This window comes from Lagopus muta, chromosome 17 (assembly GCF_023343835.1).
Source record: "Lagopus muta isolate bLagMut1 chromosome 17, bLagMut1 primary, whole genome shotgun sequence".
NCBI lineage: Eukaryota > Metazoa > Chordata > Aves > Galliformes > Phasianidae > Lagopus > Lagopus muta.
In genome coordinates, this window is record NC_064449.1 from 402,930 (window position 1) to 415,306 (window position 12,377).

The following is a 12,377-nucleotide window of genomic DNA, read 5'->3' on the forward strand; positions in this document are numbered from 1 at the left end:
TAAGCCCCGTGTCCTCCGACATGAGCTGCACAGCCAGGAAATCTGGTCTGAAATGAGCAACAGAACCCCTGTCTCCCTCTCTCAGCCCCAATGTGCAGCGCAGATATATTCCCTCTAATCCTCCAAAGAGAAAAACAAACAAGCATACAAATGCCAAAACATTTACTACTCCCCAGATTACTCAGACTACTGCTAATTAGTCTAAATTTACAGCAGCTGCACTACTGGAAGTGAGCTCAGCCGTTAGCCCTGGAAATTACTAGGACATATAACTTTTTACAGTTGTTTTTTTTTTTTTTTTCCTGAACTTATAGAAATCTACAGGAATGTTCCAGCATACTAACTAACTTCATCAGCATTTCTAAGCCTCCTTTATTCTGCACACACTGGGGTAACCATGAAGCTCACAAGCATGAAATCCACACAAATGCATTCGATCTCACAAACTCTTGCACACAGCAAGTTCAGCCATGTATGTCCAGAGAACCACATAGGAGAGGGCGTGGAGCTCCCCGGCCCTATTCCTTACACCTCGTTCATCAGCTCTTACTGATCAACACAGATCAGTGCTGAAGGCTTTGGAGGTGTTCACTGTGTTTGGATTTCATTTCTCCGTTTCCTGGCGGAATTACTGAGCCATGATTTTCGGCGTGCGTTATGCAGGCTGGGTCTCAGCAGAATACAATGCAATGCATTTTCTGGCAGGACAAGCTCTAGATCTGCTTGTCACTGCTCTTCAGAAAGGTGGGAAGTTGTTCTAGGTGATACTAGCCTGGAGCAGCTCAGGCTTGCAGCACCCATTAGGGCTTTACTACCTTCTACCCACCCTTACATCTACATGGCTCAAAGAGAACTTCTGCTGTGAGTAAAATTCAGCCACAGATCCCACATAGCACCAAGCAGCAGATTAGTTTGCTTTGCTGATTCACCAACTGCTGCAAGCTAGCAGAATTTCCTCCTTGGGTAATTCTCATCCATTTAGATCCCCCTTACTGCTCCAGATCCGGAGGTAAGATCATAAACAGTTTATTTGCACCTAAAAATGGATAGTGCAGAAACAGCAGGTAGGCAGACAGGTAGACAGACAGACAGACACGATGATAAGCCATACATCTGGCATGTAAGTATCATGGCAGTGGAATTACCATTCCCCAGCCAAGTTTCACGCTTTGGGGAGTTGTTTTGACGTGCTGTCAATGCAGCACCAGAATAACCTGATTTATTTCCCCTGTTCTCTTTGAAAAGGTCTATTTGGTGCCATTTATTTTGCACTCACTTACTCGCCATCCTATCAGGAGGCGGGAGGTCAGGGGGGTCACTCCTAAGAGAGTATCACGTTCTGCACAGAATAGAGAAAACGCTCGAAGTTAGTGGGAAGGGAAGAATTCATGCTGGGGCCTCCTTTCAGCCTCTGCTCTCCCACAGTGGGCTCGTATACCTCTTCCCTTTCCACATCCTTGCTCTTCCTTTCAAATGGAAAAGCCAGGACCATTTTTGCTGTTATCCCACCAGCAGCAGTGCCCCTCCACCCAAACAACCTGCTCCGGTCTCGCTTCATTTACGCCTCCTCCGATCCTTGGCTGGGAATTCTCAGGATTCCCACCTCAATCCGTCCTCCCCGTGTCACACAATAAAATCCTTCAGGCTTTTCTGTCTTTGCCTATAAAATAGATATCAAGTCCCAAGCGGCTGTAAGAGGAACTGAAGCCACAGCAGTAAGCAGAAACCTTGCTGGTTTCAGAAGGGATTGGTACAACGGGCTGAGTTGTTTTTAGGCAGAAAGGATATGGTGAATATCTGTATCAGCATACACACAGCTGTAAATCTAGCACTCATGCTTAGTCCGTGTGTCAGCTCTACACTGGGACAGCAAACCTCACACCCCCAGAGCTCACCTCAGCCCAGTGGGAGAGAGCTGGGCAGAGCTGTCTCTGTCCTGCAGAAGCACAAAGCTGTTGTGACAGCAGATCTGAGACACTTGAAACCCACAGAGCACTGCAGCGAAGTGGACTTGGTGGGATGGCAGCTGAAATGCAATGCATTCCATGACAGACAGCATCAGAGAGAACACGCAGATGGGTACGTGACCTTCTTCTTCTCTTGGAACGTGACACAGATGGGCAAAGCTGGAACAGGGATGGAAACAAAGCCTGATAGATGGGTCTGCAGCAGGAAGAACAGCCTGCCAAAGCAGAGCTCAGGCAACTGTCCAAGTCCACTTCAGTGCCACAGCAGCAGCTCAGACCTGCCCGGTAGCAAGGCAGGATCCCCTCCCACTGAGTCTCGCCTGCTTTATCATCACCTCCTGCACACAACCAGCCCTGTGCACTCCTCTCTCGACTGTCACATCAGTCAGGAATACTGCCTACACGTCCTCCAAGTGCAGCCACAGCTCTACCAGGACAATTTTAACCAACGGCTCTTCACCTCGCACCTTTGCTTTGTTTAGTTCATTAGTTGGGGAACATCCATGCTCAGTGCTAGGGGGTGACTGGCCTGGGCATTAGATCATGGAATAACACGAGCTTGGTGTGCAGCTGAGAGCCAGCACTTGACACCTGCCTTCCTCCATCCTCCCAGCCTGGTACTGCTGCTCTCCCTGCTCTGTTCATCACCCTCACACATGATAGCTCCTGCCTACCCGGCTGTCCTCATGTTTCCAAACACATGAACCCACTCCATTGCCTTGGTTCTCCACACCAAGCAGCAGCATTGCGCTCACCGCATTGTGTGTGTATCAGAAATCAGAGCACTGAGAGTGTTACATACAGTCAAGAGGAGCAGAGAGGCAAAGAACAGACTTTTCACAAAGATCTTCCCCCAGCAGCAGGAGAGGCACCCTCACTATCTCAAAAAATCATTTAAAAAGAGCAGTAAGAGCAATTGAGGATTCCTATTAGGAGTGATAACAGGATCCCAGGAGTAACAATCAGAGAATCCAGTACCACAATCTAAAGTAATGTAAAAAGAAGCATGATGTCCAAGGGAAAGAGGGGAGATATTCCAGCACACACTGCAGCATTTCCCCCTGGAAATGCAGACAGGTTTGCTTCATTTCCTCTTAAGATTTTGCTGAAATATCAAACAGCACAAAAGACCCCTATTTGCACTGAGAATATGACTGTTGAGTGCATAAACTCTCTCCACATCACATTAGGCACATCTGCATTCGCCAGCCAGCCTCTCTCTGCTCCCTTTCCTAGTCTGAAAAAGAGAGAAATCTGAACTGAGGAGCTGGTTCTGACAGTCCTTCATTTGCAAGTCTGCTTGTCTTTCGCAGGCGTGTTAGCTAGGGAAGCTCACCAAATGGGAGCACAAAGCTCTCAATGGTTCTTATGTCTGTCTGCAGAGAGGACTTCCGCAGAGCAGGACCAGGGCTTGGCAGGGAGGCACTGCCCTTCTCCCCACGGATGGGCCCTCTTTTCCCTTGCCCACTATTTGGTCTGAGCCCTTTCACACCCTTGCTATTTAAAATCCAGCTGCTCTCCCAGTCTCTCTGACCCAGACCTGTCTCCTTTTCCACTCCCAGTGTGGGGAAGGACTGCTTGCTGTGTGATCCTACACAACTCTACTACCTGGAAACCAAGCAGGAGGAAGAAGAGCAGCTGGAATTTAGAAGAGCATTCAGCCTACAGGCTGAGAGCAATGTTGGAGGAGCTCTACAGCAGGAAGGACTGAAAGAGAGGAGGGAAACCTTGCACACTGACAGCCACATCACGCTAAACCAATGACAGGCTGCTTGAAATCCCCAAACTGAATAGCTTTAGGAGGGTGCCTACTAACTACCATTTTATTACCAAGTTTTAGTTGCCTCAGATGCTTCGGGAGTGTGTGAAGGGATTAGGAAATAATGCTTTCCTTTGTTAACCTTTCTGTCAGCTTTTGCTGCTTTGCCAAGACCAGACATCCTCCAAAACAAACAAAATAAATGAACAAATAAAGACCTCATCAGCCCTGAAATGTACTGGAAAAAGAGCGGTGTGAAAAGACTTGATCGCATCAAACATCAGATCAGGATGAGACAGCATCTCCAAAATTCCCAATACGGATCTTTTACAACAGAGATCGACTGTGGGAGTCAGACAAGACCCTTCCACGTGCAGTTCAGTCTGATTTTCTGCAGCTCAGAGGCTACGTGCTGCTTCTTCAGCATGGCAGGGCAGGTAAAACCCAGGAGAGAGTGCAGCGTAATGCAGCTAGCAGCGCTCCAACTGTTTACCTTGGCCCATTGGGGATCCACAGAGGACGTCCCAGCAGCCTGAGCCTGGCTTGCTACCTGCTTTTAATCCTTGCTGCCATATGCCAAACCGTAATCTGGGCATCTAGCACAGCACAGCCTGCTCCCCTAATGGCTTTCTGTGAAAGCAAACACTGCTATGGGGACACTGCAGCCTCAGGCATGGAAGGAAGCAGTGCTCAAGGCTGAGAAGTCACCTCCATGACACCTTCCTGTTACACTGTGGGGCTTCGAAGATGCAGGAAAAGGATGGTCTGAAAGGTGACAGTATGGACCAGCTCCTGCCGTGACAACGCTTTTGTGCCCTCCACAGGATGGCAATGGCTTCAAGCAATTGGGGCAGCACAAAAGCCACCTCACCCAGTAGATTTTCTCCCCGTTTTTTAATTCCACTGCAGCCCCGTTCCTTGTCAGTTTGCAGAAGGAGAGCGTTTCTCAGCACCCAAGCCCCTGAGATCTTTCAGAGAGCTTTCTGCTGCCCTCCCGAAGTCTCTTCATCAGCCTCAGAACTAACATAAAAGTGGCTGAGGTTAATATCGGAGAAGCCAAAATTTAAACTGAGAATTAGCCTAAATAAATCATCGCCTATGAGGCCAGGCGGGGAGAAGAGGGGGAAGGCACTGCTGGGACCCCGTGGGACTGGCAGTGGGGTGACACAGGGTGCTGGCACCACGGATGCACACCCAGAGGCCCCATCCAACTGGTTGGTAGAAACCTGGGTGCAGCCCCACTTTGGGGACCTGGCTCCCTTACAGAGAGCCTCTCCCCCCACCCCAGGGCCGCTTCCTCTCTCCCTGCGGGAAATGCCCCTCTAATGATTCCCCTGCTCTGCAGTTTGTCAGGCCGGCTGACTTCAAGCCATCCTGCATCTGTTTCGCCTAGAGAGCCGCGCTCGCCTACATTTTAATAAACCCTATAATTTACACATTTCCCTCATACCCTGTAATTTCACCACCCTGAGACACGGCAAAGGGAGAAAGCACAGAGCTGGGAGCGCTCGTAGAAAGTGCTGCCAGAGAATCAAAAATAAGTAGAGGGCTTAAATCTGCAGCAGTAAAATAATCCAGGGGAGGGAGCCAACAATGACTGAAAAATAAACATCTCCCCCTGCACAGCCGCAGCCGATCCCTCTCCTCGCAGCCAGCCCTGCCAAGAGATCGGGTGCGCTGGGAAACGCGCCGGGGGACTGCAGGAAAAAAATGAATGTGGATTATATGGACCCCTTTTATAAGGCAACTGCTAGCAGTAACTACATTTAAATTTATATGTTCAATAAAGTCCCTCTTTTTTTTTTTTTTCCTCCCCTCCCCAACCCCAAGTGCCAGAACCACTCGAGGAAACCGACACACGCTTCCCATTTGAAAATGTGTTATTTGACCATTTTTATTCTCTGCTTTTGTTCTCAGGGCAGCAGTCCCTCCAAATGCAAGGGGGGGGGGGCACTCCTGTGCAGAGATCAAAGCAGCTCTGTGTATACACACACTCTCACAAATTATGTATTTGTGATCAAGTAACACAGCATCAGGAAAAGCTACGGGGGCATGTGGGAGAGTGAGATATTTACACAGGCCTGGCCAGAGGCAGAGGCATTATTTTAATTGTTTTTCGCCAGTGCCAAGTCATCTGTTCACAAATGCATGTGTGTGTGTAAAGATGATGGAGAGACCATCCTGCAGAGCCAGGAAACGTGGCACTGACCCCCCAGGTCCCCAACATCTCTTGCGTGGCCCTGGATCCTGCCGTGTTCCAGACCCCTGTATCCCCCACTTTGCTCGTGGCTGGACACACGCAGGCCCCTTGTGCTGCTCCGATCACGGCTTTATGGCTCACGTAAAGGAATATATATATTTCCCCTATAAAGGCGCTGCTTAACCGAACAGTCTTGAGCTCTTTGGCAGCAGAGAGGGGTTGAAAAAAGAAAAAAGAGTGATTAAAAAAAAAAAAAAAAAAAAAAAAAACCAGGAGAAAAAAAATCTAAATTTTGTTGCAGATTCTATAGATGACAAACGAAACGCTGCCCCTTGAATTTTGGGTTGTAGAGAGAGGAGGGGGGGATGAGAGCTGCTGGGGATGGGTGTCGTGGTGGAAGATGAGGGACTGAGCCCTGCCCGTTGCCCCCTGTGGGGAATATTCCCTCGTGCCCCCCCCCACCAGACACGGAAGGAAAGACTCCCCCCCCCCGGGGCCGGAGCCTCTGCGCATCCCTGGGGACAGCCGGGCCGGGCTGGGGGGATCCCCCAAGGCAGAGCTAGTGGAAAGCCAACGAGCTCCGAATCAGTGAAAGAGGAGCAAGAGAGAAGCCAAGTCTGGCGGTGTGTTTACGATGTAAAATCATGATAAAACTTACACTGAAAATATTTCAAACCCAAGAAGGGAGTGGGAAGAGAGCTCAAATGGACTCGAAATGTCCTTTGCAGGCGCGTGGCTGCAGGACGGTCGGAGGAGAACGGATAAAAGTACTCCGGGGAGCTGTAAAGCTGGAAGTCTCTCCTGCTCGCCAGCACGAAGCCTGGGAGGCGCAAGGCAGCACGGAACGGCTCCAAAATCGGGCGCGAAGCACGGCGCAGCGCCTTGGAGCTTCGCGCGAAGGTAGGGGAATGGGAGACACCCCCAGCCCACCTCGAGTGCGGTGTCCGGGAGCTACGAAGGGGGCTGCGGCCCCGTGCGCCCTTCCTCGGTCCCAAAAGTGCCACCGGCAGCCCCGGCGGCACCGTGCACGCAGCTCGGGCCGGCTGCGGGGCTTCGTCCCCCACCCCGTCCCCCCACTCAATCTGCATTATTATTAGCAGTATTTTATCCTAGGAAAAACAAACGTCTCCCTCCCTTCCCATCACACGCGGGGGGTTGGGGGGCGGGGGGGTGGTAGGGGGTGGCAGGCCCAGATAACAAAGCAGCTGGTGTGGAACGAAGTTGTAAGGAAATAATTGATATGTAATAAGGTTGAGTGAATCTATCCCAAAGAAAATATTGCGTAAGCGGTTATGATTAAACATGCCCGGGCGAAAGGCGCTCTCATAAAGGAGTAATGGAGCTAAGGAAACAAATGATCATTGGGAATGTTAAACACAGAGGGGCATTTCATCACACAAACATAAATTCAGCTTGAAAGAGACTTAGGGGGAAAAAGTCCCCCCTCTACCCCCAGGTTGTGCGATGGACGCCGTTTGAAGATGCTGGGAGCCCGCTGCTCGAGGGGGCCGGATCCTGCCCAGGCTTTTCAGAGCCGGAGCAAAACCTATTTTTCCTCCCCACAAAGGGTTGTCCCCGCTGGGAGCGCACCCCGATCTCCTTGTACCCCGAACCCGGGTCCATCCCTGATTTTTGTTAATCAACGAAAAAACAGAGCGAGATTATCTCGGATAAACGAAAAACAGAGCAAATAAACACCCAGGCCCTCCCTTCCTTTTAGCATCGCTCTTCTCTCCCGGGCGAATCCCATTTCTAGAGGCTCAGAGGGCGTTCGCACGGTGGGAAAACTGTGCTCCGTTAATTCTCGGTCCAAATCTCCGCCGCTGGAATTGTTTCGAGCTGGCAGCTGTACAGGCAACAACGTGCTGTTGGCTGAAGCCTCTCAGCCAGCCACGGGAGTCCGGGCTCGGAAGTTCGTTAGGAGGGAAATAATTCTGTTTGGGGCTATTTTAGTTCGGGGAAACGGCCCGAGCACGGCCGGTACCGATCCCAGCCGCAAAGCCAGGCGCTGCGGGGAGAGTTATCGGGTATTTACCCCCATGCGACGAGCAAATCAAAGCTTCGCATTCACTTTCCCCCTCTCTAAAAAGCGGGGGGCAGCTCAGTCGGTCGGTGTTGCAGAATCGGCTCTGTCCCAGCCCGCTTTCGTTTGAACCAGAAATCGGGGAACAGGAGATGGAAGGGGAGGGGGGGGGGATGGAGGGGTGAGAGGGGGAGATATTTGTGTAGCAACTTGAAATAATTTACCCCAGAAAAAAAGAAAGGGGAAAAAAAAAAAAAAAAAGAAAAAAAAAAAAGGAAATCTGGGCAAGAGTTTATCAGGCAGTTCTCTTTGCCAGCATGTTTAAAATGTATAAGTAATTTTAAAGTGTGTCTTCACTTAATATATTTTCCCCTTTCTCCTTCAGATGACAAGGAAGAGCAGTGATTGCAAGATGTCTACAGATAGCGCCCTTTAAGAGTTTCCACATTGTATGGTTAGGGGGGGAAAAAAAAGTGTTTGTGGTTCTTAGTGCCTCCCGACAACTTTCTTATCCTCGTCTCGTTTATGGCTCCCATTGTTCGGGCTGCGCACGGCGGCTTTTAGATCACATTCGTTCTTCCCGTCGGAGCGGCACCCCTCAAAACGAGGGAAAAAAATTTCGGGTTGTCTGCGTGTGTTTCATGGGAGAGAAAAGGATTCCTTCTAAACACACAAAGCGGAGAGAAAAAACCCCACATCTCTGTTCCAAGCGGCGAATGCAGCTTTACTGACTTCGCATCGGTGGAATTGGTGCATCGGGGGCTTGTTTTGGTGGGAGACGGGGCTTTGCTCCTTGTTGGTTTGCTCGTTTCTTTTAATGTCTTAATTGATTTTATTGTATTGTTTCCGCCGGCGCGGAGTCGGGCTGCCACGGCCTCGGTGCCAAAAACCCGAATCGGGATTGCTACGAATTCTGTGACAATGTCGTGCGACAAATGACAGCGGCTTCAGCACGAGAGTAAAATCATCTTTTCCCTTTAGGAGGAAAAAAACTAAAACATTCAATTTCCCCCTTTTCCAGACAGGCACATTTTTCCTTTCTCCGTAATTTAAAAGACGGATGCCTCCCGTGCCGGGGAGCTTTCGCATTGCACTTGCTGGAGCGAACCCGCCCGTGCCTTTGGCCAGGAGAGCTGTGAGTGTCCGAGGAGGTTTCGCAGGGCTTTCTCCGGCTCGGAGAGAAGATGTTTCATTCCTGATTTCCTCCCCGCCGCTTCAAAAGCGCTGTTAGCCGCAAGGCAGCCCCCTCCCAGCCCCTCGCCCCACAGTCCTGCTCTCGAATCCAAGCTTCGAAAGCACCTGGAGAGCCGTAGGAGGAACGGCCCGGTTCGTTCCCTTGGCTTCGTGGCCAATGTTGGGTCAGTCCGGACTGGTGCTGCGGGATGGGGCAGCTTCACAAAGGGCAGGACGGGGGAACTGATCTCTGCTCCACGAACAGAACCTCCCAACCGCGGAGTTCGGGCAGCAGGGACGAGAGAGGCGGGTTTGCAGAGAACTGTGTGCGGAGACGCGGTCAGCCCCGAACCTTCCGGGGCACCAAACGATCGCAGCGATCGGGTACTTGAGTTGTGCGACTCTTGGTTAACTTCGGCATCCACTCCTAAAACCAGTGCTTAGGAGCTCTAATCCATTTTTTATCCCGGCGTCAAATGCGGATGTTTGCGTTTGAGCCGCGTTCAGAACCCCGAGCAGAACCAGCGCTACGTGAGTTTCTACCCCGATGTTAATTCCCCAGTCACCGTTTTTATTCCCAATCGACACTGCTCATAAGGAGCTCTAAGGATTTCTTTCTCCCCCTCCTCTCCCCCTCCACGTAACGATCTATCCCAGCCCGACCCACTGCTTTAAGAATTTGAGGATTTGCGAACGGGCAGGGATGCATCACTCGGGAGACGCGAATTTCATCGAAACGCGGTTATTCCGGCAAAAAGGAAAAGGATTTTAAAAGATCTTAAAGTGGGAGAAAACGGCCCTTGAATCCCTCCCTTACTGCCTTGTGCACGGGCTCTGTCTGGGGGCGGTGGGGCTCATCCCAAACCTCCCAGCTCCGCACCCCTCTCTTCGCCACCTTCTGTGCTTTGTAGGAATAATGGTTCTCACGATTTCCGAGGTAGGAGGGGGGTAGAAATGGGAAAAGAAACACGTATTGCTGTAGAGCGATTTTTTGGACGTGGGCAGCTGCAAATGCTGAGCTGCAGAAAAGAGCCCCGAAAGAGCACTGCTCTGCTCCGGTGCAGCTTCCCCAGTTTCTCAGTAGAGACCGCAGAGCTGGGAGACCCCGACACCACCGGGGCTGAGCTCTTTTCTGTCTATTTCCTCCCCTGTTTGCTCCATTCCTGCAGTCGTCCAGACGGAAAAAGCAGCCCTGCAGAACTGCGGGACAAGTTACTGATGCACATCGCCCCTAAGGCATCTTAGAAAACACAACGGACCAAAAAAAGTAAAATAAAAAAGTCCCGAAAATTTGTGCCATCAACAATCAAGGAGTGCCAGATCCTACCGACGATGCAGGAAAGGGGAGGCGGGGAAGGGGGTGGGTTTTCCTTTGATCAATTCCTAAACAATTCCTATTATTACTTTCTTTGCCAACCAAGGCTGAATACAGGGTCCAAATGGCAAGATTTGCCTTTCAAAGAGTAACATGAAATCAAAACACCTGTTCTACATTAGCCCTCTCCCACTTCCACCTCCCCTGTAAATGAAATCATTTAAATTGGGGAAAAAAAAAAAAAAAAGTGTGCGGGGAGGAATAAGAGAGAATAAGCTTATTGTTTTTCTTATTTGACGCAGAGCTGGAAAACCGGGCATCACTTCAGGTGGATACATGAGTAATAAGGCTTTGGCGAAGTGATGAGATGAATTCTACCACAGCATCTTCGGGCATTTTTGCATGCGAAACCCAAAGGAGGCCAGGGGCAGCCCCAGCCCTTCTGCCCATCGCAGCCACCTGGAATGCAGCAAGCCCAGAGGCAACCACCAAAAATACCCACGGCTCCCCCAGCACCCTCCTCACCCTGGCGCGGAACCCATGCACCCCTGGCCACGTGCCCACCCCCTCGGCTCCACCCTACGCACGTCAAGCCAACCCCACGCGTGCCCACCCACCGGGGTGCCCCCACTCACGCACCCCTGCCCCCACTCACGCCCACCCTACAACCCCGGGCGCAGTCCTACAGCCTGCAACGGAGGGGAGGGTGGGAGCGGGGGATCCCTTTTACCTTGGCGGCGGACAGGGTCTCATGGAGGCCGTGGTGCCCCTGGCAGCAGCTGGGTTGGCTACCGGCCCTATTTCCGTTTGTAACTACGAGGGGACCCAATGCGTGTCCCAGATAAGGTATCACGGTGTCTCTGCAGTCCACGATCAGCACCTCAGCTCGGGGCTCGGAGGCACTGCTGGCAGCCGTGCAGGACAGCGGGGAGATGTCGAGGCATTTCTGGGAATAATCACATCACACAAATGCTTACATTCTGGCTTCCTTTCTCTTTACCCTACCACCAAGTTTGAAGTCACACCTTCTACCGGATTGTTTAAGGTCTCCGGGTTGGAGTGGGGGTGGGTGGCAGTGAAGGAGTGTGTGTGTGTTGGGGGGAGATTGCTGGTTGTTAATCTATAGGGTTCCTGCAGGCCAATAAAACTAGCGTGGTCAGAAATTTCTCCCTTTCAATGGAAACGTCTCCCTCTTCCCCCCACACCCCCCCAGCCCCCAACCCTCCAGCCCCTAACCATTGATGTTTGTTTTGTGCCTGGACTTCAGGGTCTGCCAGGAGCACTGCTTGGTTGGGAGCACTGAAACTGCTCAGGCAGAGCTTAAAAGTAACAAAAAGACTTTGTTTTCCCTATAGAGTCACATAGGGGTTCTTGTATCTGCATACACATTGTGGTAAATGCACCTGGAAAGGGGACTATATATAAAACCACCCTATGCACACGTGCCAGGTTGGGTCTCCTGAAATGCAAGTGAAGGCCTTAAACCTGCAGCATCCAGAGGGCTCATGTGCCTGTTGGTATAGAAATAAAGCTTGCATGCATAGGGGCCAAACATCCAAATGTGGAGACAGAAGTGCAAATACCTCTGCACGTATCTAGCACTCACTTTGCATATACGGGCAATTAACTTCATTAGCTTCAGTGTTTAATGAATGCTAAAGGTGAAGTTGGGACTGGTATCCCAGGGCTGCAAGCCGAAACTCAAGCCTTTCTTACAGAAAGTCACCCATCAGAGTGATTCCCATCAGCATTTCATTGTGTCCTCCCCCTGCTCTCTGCAGCTCACCTGCAGTTTTGTGCTACCATCTACTGTATGCTGTGCTCACCTCTCCAACCTTCCCATTTGAGCAGCAGCTGGAGATCTACTCAGAAATCTTAAACTCAGCCTGGTTATTGATGCGAGTAACAGGGCAGCAGAAACAAGCCCTGGTGCAAAGTGC

The 12,377-nt window shown here is 50.9% G+C and overlaps 1 protein-coding gene across 1 annotated transcript in view; it reads right to left on the bottom strand.

The window, feature by feature from the left end:
- TBX5 (T-box transcription factor 5) overlaps positions 1–11,184 on the bottom strand; it is a 62,517-nt gene extending 51,333 nt beyond the window's left edge. Inside the window, exon 1 of the mRNA XM_048964256.1 lies at positions 11,168–11,184. The gene's annotated coding sequence lies outside the window, so the exon portion shown is untranslated. The remainder of the gene's footprint in view (positions 1–11,167) is intronic.
- Positions 11,185–12,377: the final 1,193 nt, after the last annotated feature.